The sequence below is a fragment of the Eumetopias jubatus genome, unplaced genomic scaffold (assembly GCF_037043125.1).
Source record: "Eumetopias jubatus isolate StellerSeaLion01/CBP00866 unplaced genomic scaffold, mEumJub1_p1.0 scaffold_17, whole genome shotgun sequence".
NCBI lineage: Eukaryota > Metazoa > Chordata > Mammalia > Carnivora > Otariidae > Eumetopias > Eumetopias jubatus.
Genome location: NW_028274823.1, coordinates 49,712,501 through 49,725,973, shown reverse-complemented (window position 1 = coordinate 49,725,973; position 13,473 = coordinate 49,712,501). Strand labels below are relative to the sequence as shown.

The 13,473-nt window shown below is 59.3% G+C and overlaps 1 protein-coding gene across 9 annotated transcripts in view; it reads left to right on the top strand.

The window, feature by feature from the left end:
* ZMIZ1 (zinc finger MIZ-type containing 1) overlaps window positions 1–13,473 on the top strand; it is a 235,127-nt gene that overhangs the window by 162,633 nt on the left and 59,021 nt on the right. Inside the window, exon 1 of one of the 9 annotated variants that reach the window (XM_088020050.1) lies at window positions 4,148–4,235. The exons of 6 other annotated variants lie outside the window; for them this stretch is intronic. The gene's annotated coding sequence lies outside the window, so the exon portion shown is untranslated. Of the gene's footprint in view, window positions 1–4,147; window positions 4,236–4,683; window positions 4,806–5,467; window positions 5,575–13,473 lie in introns of those variants that run through there. 2 more of the 9 variants (XM_088020048.1, XM_088020049.1) reach the window with 2 other exon arrangements.

Genomic DNA, 13,473 nt, shown 5'->3' with positions numbered 1-13,473 from the left:
CTCAGAGGTGCCGAATGGAGGTGTGGGGCAGGGGGTGGTTTTGTTTTCTGAGTAAAATGATGATAAGATTTGGGCAGAAGCCAAATGCAGACTTCTGGGAACGCAGTCGGAGTCTGGGATGAGGGCCCTGCTGGGGGAGAAATCCAGGAAGGGGCGTGGGGTGCAATGATAGGAGGTTCTGCGCCATGGAGTTTTCATTCTCCACCGTTGTCCCCGGCCCCCCTCCCCCCATCACGGGGAGCCTGGCCAACCAAGATGTCAGGTGGATGCTTACAATAACGCGGATGGGTAAACAGGAAAAAGAAACCCAAAGAAAATAATTGTGCTGGAAAAAATACAAAACAAGAGTCAGGGGCTATAGCTCTCATCAGCGAGCTGGAGTGACCTCGGTGGTCCCTCTCCTCTGGATCTGAGTCCCATCTTAGGGCTGTAACCTGATGGGTCCAGTGCAGACTCTGCAATCAGATGGCCAAGTAGTTTAAATCCTTCTGGCAAGTTGTCCAAACCTCTCTGTGCCTCAGTGTTACTGTCTGTAGAGTGGGAATACCGATCACAGCTCATCAGCGAGGGTACGGATCACACGTTGAAACTTGGAAAGTGCCTGGAAGCATGCCTGGCAAACAGCAAACACCCAGTCGCCGTGAGCTCTGTCTGATTAGGAACCAGGAGAGGCCTGGATCCAGCTCAGGCGTCCCAGCTCTGTTTCCCAAGTAGGAGTGCACCCTCCTGCTGCCCCCACGTATGAGTAGCGTTGTGAGGCCTGGCAGAGACCTCTCCATTGGCTGGGTGCTGGACTTCCTCGGGGCCTTCCTCCTTCAGGAGTGTGCAAGTAGAATTGAGGGGATTGACCAGGGCAAAGGGAGAAGGGCCAGGGGACAGAGGGAACAGCATTATCAAAAGCCATAGGAGCTTGTGCTCTGGCCCCTCGGAGGTGGGCAGAAGAAGCTCCAGGAGAAGGTCTCTGGAGGCAGGGCCCCTGAGTCAACTCCTGCCCCCAGTGTAGTCCCTTGAGCCTTCCTGGGCCGGCCGCACTGGCAGTGAGACAGACGCCCCACGACCAGTGACCCCCAGTACGTGCGCTTGCCTTTACTGAACAGACTCTGGACCCTGACCTTCCTTCATGGGTCCTGAGAGGGACCAGCTGTGTGAAGGTGGACAACCCAGGCCCTACGTCCCTGCCTGTCACACTCACATGGCTACCCGCCCAGGGCCTCCCTGTCTGTTTCATCCTCCCTCTGAGTGCTCCAGCCTGCATGGGTGACATCTCTGAGTCATCGGGATCCTTGCTGAGACCTGCTGAATCAGCAGGCCCTGCTTGAGGAAGACCCGGCTCTGGGGCTTTTCAGAACTGAAGGCCCAGAAGAGCCACCTCTGAGGTTCATTGTTCTGTCTCTCCTCAGCCTCAGTCAGGGGAGGCTTGGCTTTTGTCTGCCCCTGGGCCTCCCACACAAAGCCTCGCAGGGGTGGCGACCCGGCCCTGAGCCTGGAAGCCCTGGGCGGAGTCACTTTCGACCCCTGGGTGATTTACATCCTAGGTGGCTTGGCTCTTTCTCTCCTTACCAGCCTGAGCTGGGACGGGCTCCAGGAGGCCCTGGGCCGTGGAGGTTAGCTGGGGAGCCCTGGGAGAGGCTTTTCCTGCACCCCCAGGCACCTCGGTAGTCCCCTCCCCCGCCTCGGTCCCTCAGACGTGGGTTCCGCATGACAGGTTCCCCTGGCTGGGCGAAGAATCCTCCCGCCTGCGCCCTCCAGACCGAGCCGCTGCTGCCTTCCTGGCTGCCGAGCTGAGATTTATTGGCGGCTCTCCCTCGCCAGGGCCCATGGCTGGAGGAGTTCAAACACCCGCAAGAAAAGCCACCCGCTATTGATCCCCACATCAGGCTTCCCGAGCGCTCACGGGCATTCATCAAGGAGCCCGGCGCCGGGGCCGCAGCTCTCCCTTTCTTCTTCCTTTCTTCTGCCTCCCAAGTCATTCCCCCGGGCTGTGCCCCCCTCCCCGAGGTCAGTTGGAGAGCTCGCCGAGTGACTGCCGGCAGAGGTGGAGGACGGCTTTGTCTGTAGCCCCTTTCCGGCAGATCCTTATCAAGGCGTGCGCCAGGGGGTGGAGCAGGCCACTTTGGGCTCGGGGCTTTTGAGCAAATCTTTGGAAGTTGGAGAAACAGAGTTGGAACATGAAGTGAGGAGAAGCCCTTCTGAAGCAGGAACTGGTTAGAGTACCCGTATTTCTGTAGGCTTGGGGCATGCAGTATTAATAAAGAGCTCGCTAACCTACTGGGCCGAAGCGGGGGGGCTAGAATAGGGCCCTGCGGGCCTTGAAATTAGCATGTGAAAACCCTAGCTTCGGGCCGGGAGGCCTTGGGTGCCCGCTGGTGAATGGACTCTTGAAAACAATTTGTTTTTCTAATTACTTAAATCTGCTGGGGGATAGTATTCGTTTTTTTTTTTTTTTCTTACCTGGAGAAAGTCAAAAACAATTGGTCCCAGGCCTGAGGAATTTAAATAAGCATATTAATACTTTTCTCCCATCCCATCCTGCCAGAACTGGGAGGCTGGGGAGGCGGCTTGGTGGGGCTGTCTTACTCGTTTTCCAGGCAGTGACCCCAGGTCGGTGTCCCTCTGGTATAAACCTCAGCTCCAGTCCGGATTCTGGTTCAACGGACAGGAAGTGGTTTTTCTGAACTCTGTGCCTGGGGGCTGGCTACTTGGTACCAACACTTAGACAGGGAATTTCAAGAATGAACCTGGAAGTTCCAAACATTTAGGTCTTTGGTGGCTCAGAAGGCACTAAGAATCAGATTAATATTGTGAACTATCAGTACACAGAATTTCTGGGAGGGAAGGATCCAGGAGGAGTGTATTCTGGTTATTTGAAGTCTTGGCTATTTGAATTCTGGGTAATCTGACACTATGTTAAAACCAGATTAATGTTAGTAATCTGGTTTTGAGGACTTCCATCTCAGTGTTTCCTTCTGAAATTTGGGCCAAATTGTCAGGCCCCATCTGTTTCTGGGTGTCACTGGCTGAGCACTGGGCTTTGGAGAACATTGTCTAGGGGATTTGCAGTGGGGACTGGGCCAGCCAAAGTGAGAAAGATGGGAGAGTCTTTATAGGGTCTTCCCTCTAGAGATCCCAAACCCCATGGGGCTGCTTGGAAGGGCAGGGCCCCAACGAATGTCTCACTAAATGACTGTCCCCCACAGAAACCATTCTAACCCAAAATAAGGAAGACCACTTGGAAGAGGTGGGAGTAAGCAGAGCCTGGAATTTGTGCAGAGCAGAGAAGGCCCTCTTTCCCCAGCTGCCCCTGGGGTTGGCCCTGCAGGAAGGGGATGCCAATTAATCTCTCTTGCAGGAAGCTAGTTCTTGTCCAAAAGGCAGCAAGTTATGAAGTATGAATTAATCCATTTAACCAGCTCCTCGGAGAGAAAGCCCATGACAACTGCATTTCCAAATGCCATCCCCGAAAGTGATATTTCAAGTGGCAGTGGGTGGGATTAGAACCTGCTAACGATTTATGTCAAACAAGGAGCAAGAACATAATTTCTAGATAAGTGATTTGTCTCAGCCACTTCCAGGGCAGGCAGGAGCACAGACAGTAAGGTTTAGGGGCCAGCCAGAGGCTCAGACTGAAAAAGGAGGGGAGTATCCGAGAATGAAGTCTAGAGAAGCAACAAAGGCTAGTGGACCTGGTCAGTTCCCGGGGATGCCTCAGAGAACAGTGCACAGCAGTCAATATAGAGATTTTAAAGACAGTTCTGGCTACCTTTCTTTAGGTTGAATGATGGGACCCCTCTTACTTTCCTAGTCGTTTGAGTTAGGTCACCAAGAAATTTCACCGGCAGGTGGGTGGGGCTGGGGGAGGGGGCTATAAAACCTTTCCCCCAAGAGGGTGATGGTAGTGGAAAGAGGGAAGGGCGCAGAGCCCTTTGGGCAGGACAGCGGGTGGGCTTCCAGGGGTGTCTCGGGGGCGGAGGGGTGGAGAGGGGGCAAGCTCATCTCAGCGCCAGGAGACCTTTCGAAAGACAGGCTGGAAGGAAGAGGCCGCGGCCACCACAGGATGCAATGTCAGGAAGGCAGCAGCTCCCGGGGCGGGGCAGGGCCGAGGCGCGCACCGCAGCCGCCCCCGGTTTCCCTACAGCCGCTGGCCCAGGGCACAGGAACTCCCCGAAGTCGGGGAGGTCGAGCCTACGTACGCCCGCTCACCCTGCCCCCGGCTCCGCGCTCGGGGAATCCCGAAGGTAGAGGGGCCCCTGTGCCAGGTTAGATGCCAGGTCGCCTGCTTTCTCCGCTCCCTAACCGGTTCCGAAAATCCTGCAAACCGAGGTCGCAATCCGGATGACCCAGTACCGCCCCACCCCTCCCCTCCCCCCCCTCACCGGCCAGCCGAGACCGCCCCCAGGCCAGATCCCTCCTCCGCCCCCACCCCACGGGGGACCCGCATTAGCATGACCACTTGGGAGGATTCGCTGGGGGGCGGTGGGGGGGTGGGAGACACCCCAAATCAACCACCGCCAGCGCCTTCCCGGCGGCCCCCTCAGGCGACAGCGCTCCGGGAGACCCACTCGCACAAGTGTTGCTTCCAATTAATTGCCCAGGCGGCGGCGGGGGGGGGGGCCAGGGGGAGGGGGCCCCGGTCGCCGCCCCCGCCCGGAGGCTGGAGCGCCGCTCGTCGGGTCGTGCGTTCACTCGGCGGCGGCGTGCACCAGCACCACCCCTGCGTGCAAGTTTGAAATGTGAGCTGCCTCCGATTCATACTCGCTCGCGCTCCCTCGCAGCAAAGTGGCTGGGCCGACGGTCTGCGCGCGCGAGTGAGTGCGGGCGGCGGGCTGGGGGGCGGGGGTGCGGACGGCGAGGCTCGCGGGGCGGGGAGGGCGCGCGCGAGCCGGGGCTCCCTGGAGACGCCGAGGCAGGTCTGCTAGCCTTTCATCTTCCTCGCGCGCTCCTCCTCCTCCCTCCCCTCCCCCCTCCGCGGCGCGCCCGGCCTCCCCGGAGCCCCCAGCCCCACGCGGGCGCACGCAGGGTGGGTGGTCGCGCCGGCGGGGTCCCGGCGCGCGGCGCAGGGCGCCGGCCGTGGGAAGTTTCGTTGGCGCGCTCCGTGCGCCCCCGCCCCCCGCGCGCCCCCGGCCCATCCCCGTCCCCGGAGGGCCGTCGCTTGCGCCCGGGCGCGCGGCTGGCTGCCTCCTCGGCGGCGGCGGCCCCATTAGCGGAGCCTCCGCCTGTGATTGGCTTCGCCCGGGAAGCTGGAGACGGGCGATGAATAATTGATGTGTGCGGTGCGGTAGCCGGACGGCGGCGGCGGTGGCGGGCAGCAGCGAGCGGGAGCGCGGGAGCCGGAGCGCCCTCGGAGCGGGCAGCGCGGAGCGAGCGGGCGCCGGAGCCGCCCGGGCCCCCGCGCCGCCGCCGCCGCCGCCGCCGCCCGGGCGCGGAGCGGGGATGCAGGCGGCGCCCGCTGCCTGCGCGCAGCCTTTGTTCGGCGCCGGCTGAACCCTGCCCGGAGACGCTCGCCGCGGCCGCTCTCGGCCGGGCCCCAGCCCCCCGCGGGCGCCAGGGTGGGACCGCGGCCGGTGCAACTTCTAGGTGAGTGCTGGGCTGGAGGGGTCGGCGCCGGGGCGCCCGCGGGCCGGGCCGGGCTCCCTCCGGGCGCGGGGGTGAGTGTGCGTGCCTGTGTGTGACAGAGGAGGGCCGGTGCATTGTGGGTAGCGCCGTGTGCTGCATGGTGTCAGCCCGAGGCTTGGCCGCGAGAGTGGCACAGGCGTGCACTGGGCCCGTTTTGTGCGCCCACAGAAGGGGCCCTCATTTTTCCTCGGGGCCCGGGTGCTCCCCCGCACTCTTCCCGAAGGTGAAGTGTTGGCTCTCCAGCAGACATTTTACAAGGCTCCGTCCTCAATGGGCTCCTATTGCAAAAATAAGAATCGGCCCGGAAGCCTTCCACCGAGGCAGCGGCCGAGGGTCTTTAACTTCAAGCTGCTCCTTTGTCAGGTTGCAGCCCCAATGCTGAGCGAGCCCAGAGACCCTCACGGGCGCTGGTGATGCCACCATTGCAGCAGGGCGCCCTTCGGAGAGCTGGTGGGCGCGGAACAGACTTCTGACAAGTGTTTGCTGGGAAGCCGGCTGGAGAAGAAGAGAGGGTTTGCACTAGGGGGCAGGCACCCCCTTTGTGGGGGTGCCTGACACCAGGTTGTGAGGATCTTGTTGAAGGCCTTGGAGAGAGGGTTTTTCAGAAGACTGTTGGGGCTAACGGGTTGTTTCCTGGTCCTGAGCACATGGTTTTGGTGTTGGGGTCCTGCTAGCCTTGGTGCCCAAGCCATGGGATAGGTCCCAGGTCCCGGATCCGCGGAAATCAGGAGAGACCAGGCTGTGACTTTCCCTGCCCTAACCCTTTGCACCAGTGGAGGGAGATGGCCCCTCCTCAGATGGGCTTCAGGTAGCTGTCATTCTCAGGGTGGGGGTCCAGGACCCCTGCCCTTGACCATCAGGCCAGACTGCCAGACGGGCACTGGGCATGGCTGGTGGCTCCTCCAGCAGGAAGATTTTGTGAGGCAACTGGCAACGAGTTGGTGCCCGAGTGTTTCTTAATGGCCCAGCCTGGAGAGTGGGTGCAGTATGGACCAGAAATCCTGCTGGGGAGTGAGTTGGAGTGAACAAGGTGGTGCCACCCTGAATTCAGGGTGACCCCGATGGTGTATAGGGCCTCAGGCCCTTCCAGTTCTGGGGCAGGATGTTCATCTCCCATCCACTACAGAGCAAAGGGCTCTGTCCCATGGCAGGGACAGGGGTGGGGGGGGTTGGCTCTGAGCCTTAGGGTCCACGTGGTCACTAAAAAGCCTGTTCCCCTTTCTTGTGTATTAGCTAAGCAGTGACTACCCGCCCCCCCCCCCAACTAGCTGGATTCAAGTCCCCTCCTGAGCTATTTTTACCGTGAACTTCCTTAGTGAAAAACCACCAAACAGCGATGCTTTGGTGAGAATCTGGGTCTGAACCGGAAGCAGCAGTGTGCACAGAGTTTGACTTGCTTTACAAGGCCGTCTCCACTCCCCTGCACAGCCGCCCAGCGCCTCCACCATGCTCTCTTGTCTCTGGGGTCTCACCACAGCCTGTGCACTCAGGGACTTGGGAGCCCCAGTTTCAGATGGGAAAACGTGTGAAACCCTGAGACCACACAGTAGGGGATGGAGGAAGCCAGTCTTAGCTCCCACTGGAAGGAGGCCTTGATCCTGAGCTCCTTGAAGGCAGGGATCATCTGCTCCTCATCACCATGTACCCCAGTATCCACCACCGTGCCTGGCAGGTGGTGGACCCTCAGTGACTGCTGAGGGCTGCCGAAGCAGAAAAGGCGGGTCTGGTGCTACTTTCCCTACTAGGGTGGGGAGGGGACAGAGGAGCACTTCTGGATTTAAATTTGTGTTGGTTGAGCACTAAGCAGCCAGACCCTTGCTCAGTCCCTGGGAACTTTCGGACGAGTCCCCATTCTGGTGTCAGCCAGTCAGACTGAGAGGGGCCCCCACAGATACTCAGCCAAAGTCCTGCCTGGGAGTTTCCTGATGGCTCTTTCTGGGTCACACCCGGGGGAGTAAGGATGGCAGAGTGCATCTAGAATTGTGCTGTCCAGTGTGGTAGTCCCCAGCCATGTGTGGCTGTTCAGGTTGTAGAACATTTGCACTGTGACAGAAAGTTCCACTGGACAGCGCTGGCCTATGAGGCTGGAGACTCAGGGCAGAAGTGAGGTGAGGACACTAGTCCAGAGCCCACAAGTGTGACAGTGCAGATAAAGTGATATTCTGTTTTCTTAGCACTTTATTTTCTGACAGCTTCCCTGTGAGGCGAGTAGAGACGAGCCAGGTACTCCCATGTAGTGCAGGAGAAAGCCGAGGGTCAGTTTTGCCCAAGGTCACCCAGCGAGTGGCATGAGCCCCTCCTCTGCCAGTGCTCTGCCACGCGGCAGAGGTCAGCCAGGGGGCAAGGGTGGGCAGCAGTCCCAAGAGAAGCCTTAGAGCTCCCTGAGGAGCGCCTTGGTGCCTGCTAGGCGTCAGTCTTTGTGAAGTCATCCATCGATCGGGCAGGAGAGCCAGCTCAGCCTCTGGTCCCTAGGAACAGAGAGTTCTGAGCTGGCAGGGCTGGGAGAGGGAGAGGGAGACTCTGGGGGAGGGAGGTGTTTACCTTGATCGATGCCGCTCTGGTCCCCAGGGAGAGGCTGGCTTGTCTCTGAAGGGAAGGACCCCATCGGGGGGCCTGTGGCCAGGTTCGTTAGCACCACCCCAGAGGAGGTGTGCAGACCCCAGCCCAATAGGAAGAATTATCTGGGGACCTGGGCTGGCACAAGATGCCCTTTGCGCCCTCCCTGCCAGGGCCTGCTGCCCCTTATGTCGTGGGGCATTTGCTTGGCACACTTGCCCTCGCTCACCCCCCCCCCCCGCCCCTGCCCCCAGAAGCCTCAGCTGCTGGAGGAAACTCTCCCAGGGCCTGACAGAGAAGCATCAGCCTCACGGGGGAGCCTGCTCAGGGAAAAACAAGCCCCTGCCCTCCAAGCACACCCAGCTTCTCAGGGAGCTCCCAGGCCACTAACCGCCGGCAGGGAAGGACAGTCAGGCCACGGCCCAGACTAGTGAAGGGACTCCCTGCCCCAAGGTCACCCAGCAGGGCAGGCCTGAATGGAGCTAATGCCCTCTCATGGCCCACTGCAAATCCCAGTCTGTCATTTTGAACTTGAGGTTTATATAAGATTTAATTGTGCCTTGCTTCAGTTTCCTGTTCCAGCCCTGAGGTGAGGTCACTTTGTCTCTGGCCTTGGCCCTATGTCCTGAGGTACCCCCGCCCACCAGCATCAGCCTCTCTGCAGCCTCCAGCTCTTAAATGGCCCTGAGCTGACTGAAGGGAGGGGTCTGAGAAGGGGGTGGCCCTCTGCCAGAGACCCGCACACACCTGGAAGGTGGTCTTCAAGGCCCCTCCAGGGGAACCGGAAGGATGAGAGGACCTTTGGCCACATGCCCAGGTTCCCAGTCTCCTTGAGTGAGGTAGGGCAGTGTTCGGAGCCCCTGTGCCTTTCCCTGGGGTTGGGGTGGGCCGCCCTGGGACCACCCACAGCACTCTTGCTCCCCAGAGTCTGATGTGCTGTGTGTTCTTCAAAACACACCGACAGAGCCAGGCCCTCACCCTGCTGCCCAGAGCATTAGGCTGGGCTGCCAGGCAGTGGCCAAGCAGGTGAGAAAGGGGGCCCTTTTCTTCCCTTTTGGTAGCCAAGCTGTGGCACTGACTTCTGCTTGGAGCTAGCTCTCAGGCTCTCTGAGCCCCCCTTGACCCCTGCTGGGTCCTACTGGCCCCGCCCACCTGCGGGTAAGCCCTCCCCCCACCCCAGGCAGTAATGGGTGCTTCCTGCAGGTTTGGTGAATGAAGAACAGGGGCTTTAGCCAGGATACCCGCATTCCTGGACGCTGAGGCTCCCAATCACTTTGGAGATTCAGAATAGTTCGGAGGTAGGGCCTGGCCTCTGTGATTTGGCTTTGGTTTTTTAAAGGCCCTCCAGATAATTCTGATGCCGTTCATGGAAACATGGCTCCCAGGGCCTAGCCCTCGAGTGATAACATCTGTGATCTGGTGCCAAATTAGTGTGAGCCCTTTGGCAAGTCACTTCCCTTCTGGGGGCCTCTGTTTTCATCTCTGTACCGAGAGCATTGCTCTGTGTCTCATCTCTAAAAGGTAAACTCCACTCAGGGAATCTTGTGCTGGGGGGAGACAAAGACAGAAAGGCTTGGTGCTGCCTTTGGGCACTGCCAGCAGTGTCTGATGGTGCAGGGGGTGATATTCAGGTGCAGCAGAGCAAGGAGAACTGAGTGAACAGAGGACCGTGCCCCACACCCTAAGAGCTGTGGAAGGAAAAAGGGGAAATGGTAAATTCGGGGCTAGAGTAGCCTGAAACTCCTCCCAGGCGGAACTAGATTTCGGAAATGGTAGGATTCGGGTCTTGCGCACAAAGGGCAATGAATCTCAGGTAGGAGGGTGGAAAGATGCAAAGGTTTGGAAACCAGGAGAGATGTGGTACTCTAGGGGAAGGGAGAGTATCCCTCCAGAAGAAGCACCTGAGGTTAAGTGTGGGAAGTGCCAAAACTCCGTGGGGGAGCACAGATTTTATCCTGGGGGCAACAGGGGAGCCATTGAAGGCTTTGGATCCACAGATGCCACTGGGACTCCCAGGGCTTCCAGGAGCAGGGTTGCTGCTGAGTTGCAGGCGGAGATCCATGCAGGGAAGTTGGGAGCAGTGCAAGGTCTCAATGCGAGGTCACAGTTCTGCTGCGGGAATATCCCTGCGTCTGCTGACGCAATGGAAAGCCTCCTCTTGTTGCAGGGTTCCTGTTTTGCGGTTGCCCATGGTGGGGGGCGAGGGCAGCCAGCTCTTCTTCTGAGGAGCTCCGGGAACTGGGTGGCACGCGTCCAGACCTCCCCTTCGTGCCCTCAGCTCCATTCTGGAAAAAAAAAGGGAGATGTGTTTGTGTCTCCAGCCACCCCACCCCCACCCCCCCACCCCCGCCGCAGGGGTGACAGCCAGGCCCCAGAGGTTTGAAATCAACGAGGGCAGTTCCCTGGGACTGGAGGGGCCCAGGTGACGGGGATAGCCTCTGGCCTTGCCGAATTTGTTCTCATACCATCTCAGTGGTGTCCCCGGTCAGAGCCTGAGGCGGCTGGAGATTATAGGCACCCTCTCTGCCTCCCAAGGGTGTAATCTGCTTGACAGGTTCACAGAAGATTGAGCAGGGTCTGGTTCAGTACGTGTGGGCGGGTGGGCTGTGAAAAATTGGGGGGGTGGGGAGAAGCCCAGGGAGGCCTTCTTCTCTCTGGTCTCCAGCCTGTGGCTTCCAGGCCCAGCTCAAATGTCACCTCCCCAGGAGGCCTGCCCTGGTCCCCACCCCCAGCACACATACAGACGTGGGACTCTATCTCCTGGCAGCCCTTCACACCCCTTTGGATGTCCAGGTCCCCCCACCTGATCCCGGTCTGTTTCATGTGGTCACGTGTCTACCCAGGCGTCTGCCCCACCGGCCTGTGAGGTGCAGCATAGGACCTCCATGGCTTTTATCAGTGCTGGGTGCTTGATAAGAGTCTCTGAAATAAGCAGCCCAGGGCATAAGTGGGTCACAACAAAGGCAGTCACCCAGGAAGCAATGGAGAGGCCTGAGTTCCTGGCCCAGCTCTGGCTTCCCAGGTCGACCGTGTGACATGCCAGAGCCCTTGTCCTTCTTGGGGAACTCACCTGTAGGAAGCAGTGGGTTTGCTGTGCTGTCCTATAGCATGTCCGATAGCCACATGTGGCCACTTAAATGTGCATTAGGAAAAATTAAGTGAAAATCGATTTTTAGTTCCTCAGTCACACTAGACACATTTCAGGTTCTCAGTAGCCCCAGGAAGCTAGTGGCTACCGTGTTGGACAGGGCAGTGGTTGAGCATTCCCCACCATCACAGTTCTGTTGGACAGTGCTGCCCACAGCACTGCGGGGCTCACAGGGGGCTCACAGGGGCCTTTGTAGCTCTGCCCTTGTGGTTCTGTAGGGGACAGGGTCCCAAGACCTGCCTCCCTGGTCAGCAGCCCCAGCGGGTGCTCCTACCCCTGGCTTGGAGCCCCCCAGACTCCCCCCGCCCCCCATCCTTTCTGTGAAGCACAGGGTCCCAAAGGACCTCCCTGCCCCATCCCCACTGGGGCTCTTAAAATGGGGCCACCAGCATCCTTCCAAAAGACAGTGTCAGGGAGTAATTATGAAACCCACATCTGTCACTTACTGGGTGACTTTGGGTAAGTCACTTCACTTCTCTAAGCCTGTTTCCTGGTCAAGATAGAGATGCCTATACTTGCCTCTGCCTGGCAGGGCTGTGGGGGGGGCGGGTAGTCAGTGGGACAGGGTGGAAGGCACTTAGCTCGGTTGTCTGGCACATAGGATTGCTCAGTACGAGGCAGCTGCCATTACCCTCGGATGTTTCCCTCATAGCAGACGTTTAGCTCCCAAACCAGCTGGGCTTTTGGTTTCTCCTGAATTCCTGAGTCCCAGAGACTGGGTTCTTTCTTGTCCCAGCTCCACCTTGGGCCTCAGCGTCCTCATCTGTGAGTTGCCCCTCCCGCTGTGTGTTGTGACCAGAGACCTTGCTGTGCCGTCTGGAGGGTGGGGGCGTCCAGGGGCTTGTCATCCCCCCTCCCACAGGACCGTGGTAACCTGCGATCCTGTGAAAGCCAGAGGGAGGCAGCGAGGGTGTGAGTGTGCCTGGCACTTGTCTGTCCTGACAGGGGGTGGGGGGCGGGGGGGTGGGGGGTGGGGGGGCGTCCCCTACTGGTGGCCTTCAGGAGGTCCTGGTGGGTGTCCCAGCTCTGCAGGAAGTGTGCATGGGCCCCCACACATACCCACTTTCGTTTCCCTCTTGGGGAAGGAGCTGTAGATCTATACCCTGGACTCCAGAAGCCCTCTGGGTGACTTGCACAAGAACCTCCCCCCTTTGAGGTCCGCGGACAATTTGCTGGGGTCTGTGAGCCGCCAGACTGTGTGGGTTGTGTTTTCCGGGCAGAGGGTCCCATGAGCCATGCCGTGTTGACGTGGCTCTTGGGACCACAGTAGTCCTAAAGAAGGTAGGCTGACAGGGTTAAGGCCTGTGGGTCCAGGCCTGGCTTCCAGGGGTCCAAAGGGCTTCAGGAAAGGTGCTCAGTGAAAAGAAAGTTCTAGGAGCTGGGGCAGGAGGTCCCAGGAGCCTTTGTGCTTGGTGCTGGACTCTGGGCAACAGAACAGCACTCAGGCCCGGCCTTGAGGAGTGAGGCAGCAACAAGTCTCAGGGAACAGACTGAGTGTAGGGGAGGGTGCAGGGGCCACTGGGGTTGAGGCCCAGATAAGGGGCTCCCCGGGGATTTGTCTCCATGCAGAGAAGAGGTGAGGGCTAGGCATTCTCAGGGAGGGTTCCACGGTATGGGGCAGAGGGGAGGGGGGTCCGGTGGGAGGGCTGTGGCCCTCCTGTGGCTCCCCCTATTATGGGTTGGCAGCCCTCAAGTCCTCAGAGGTTCCCCCTCCTGAGCCTTGCCTGCCAGCATCCCCCGCACCCCCTCTCCTGCCTCTTCCACACACTGGGACTGGAAGGGACATACTCTAACCCTCTCTGAGCCTGTTTTCTCATCTGTAAAATGGGCGAATAGTGCCCATCTCATAAGGTTGGAGGAGGATTAAAGGGTATATTCCATCGATAGCTTTAAACACAGTGCTAGGACCCAGTCAGCCCTGAGTAAATGTTAGCTCTCCTTGCTGCCCAGTCATGGGTGTCCTTGTATTTGTGCAAGGCCCATTCCTCTGGGGACATATCCTCCCACTTGGCTGCCTCGTAACCCTCCACTGCAGCCCAAGCCTCTCAGAATGCCCCCCCCACCTCCGCCCGCCCATGTGCCCGCGTGGGGGTGCCTTTACTCCAGCACAAGCCCCGAACTGGTGAACACGCAGAATGCCCACCTCCCCAGCGAGC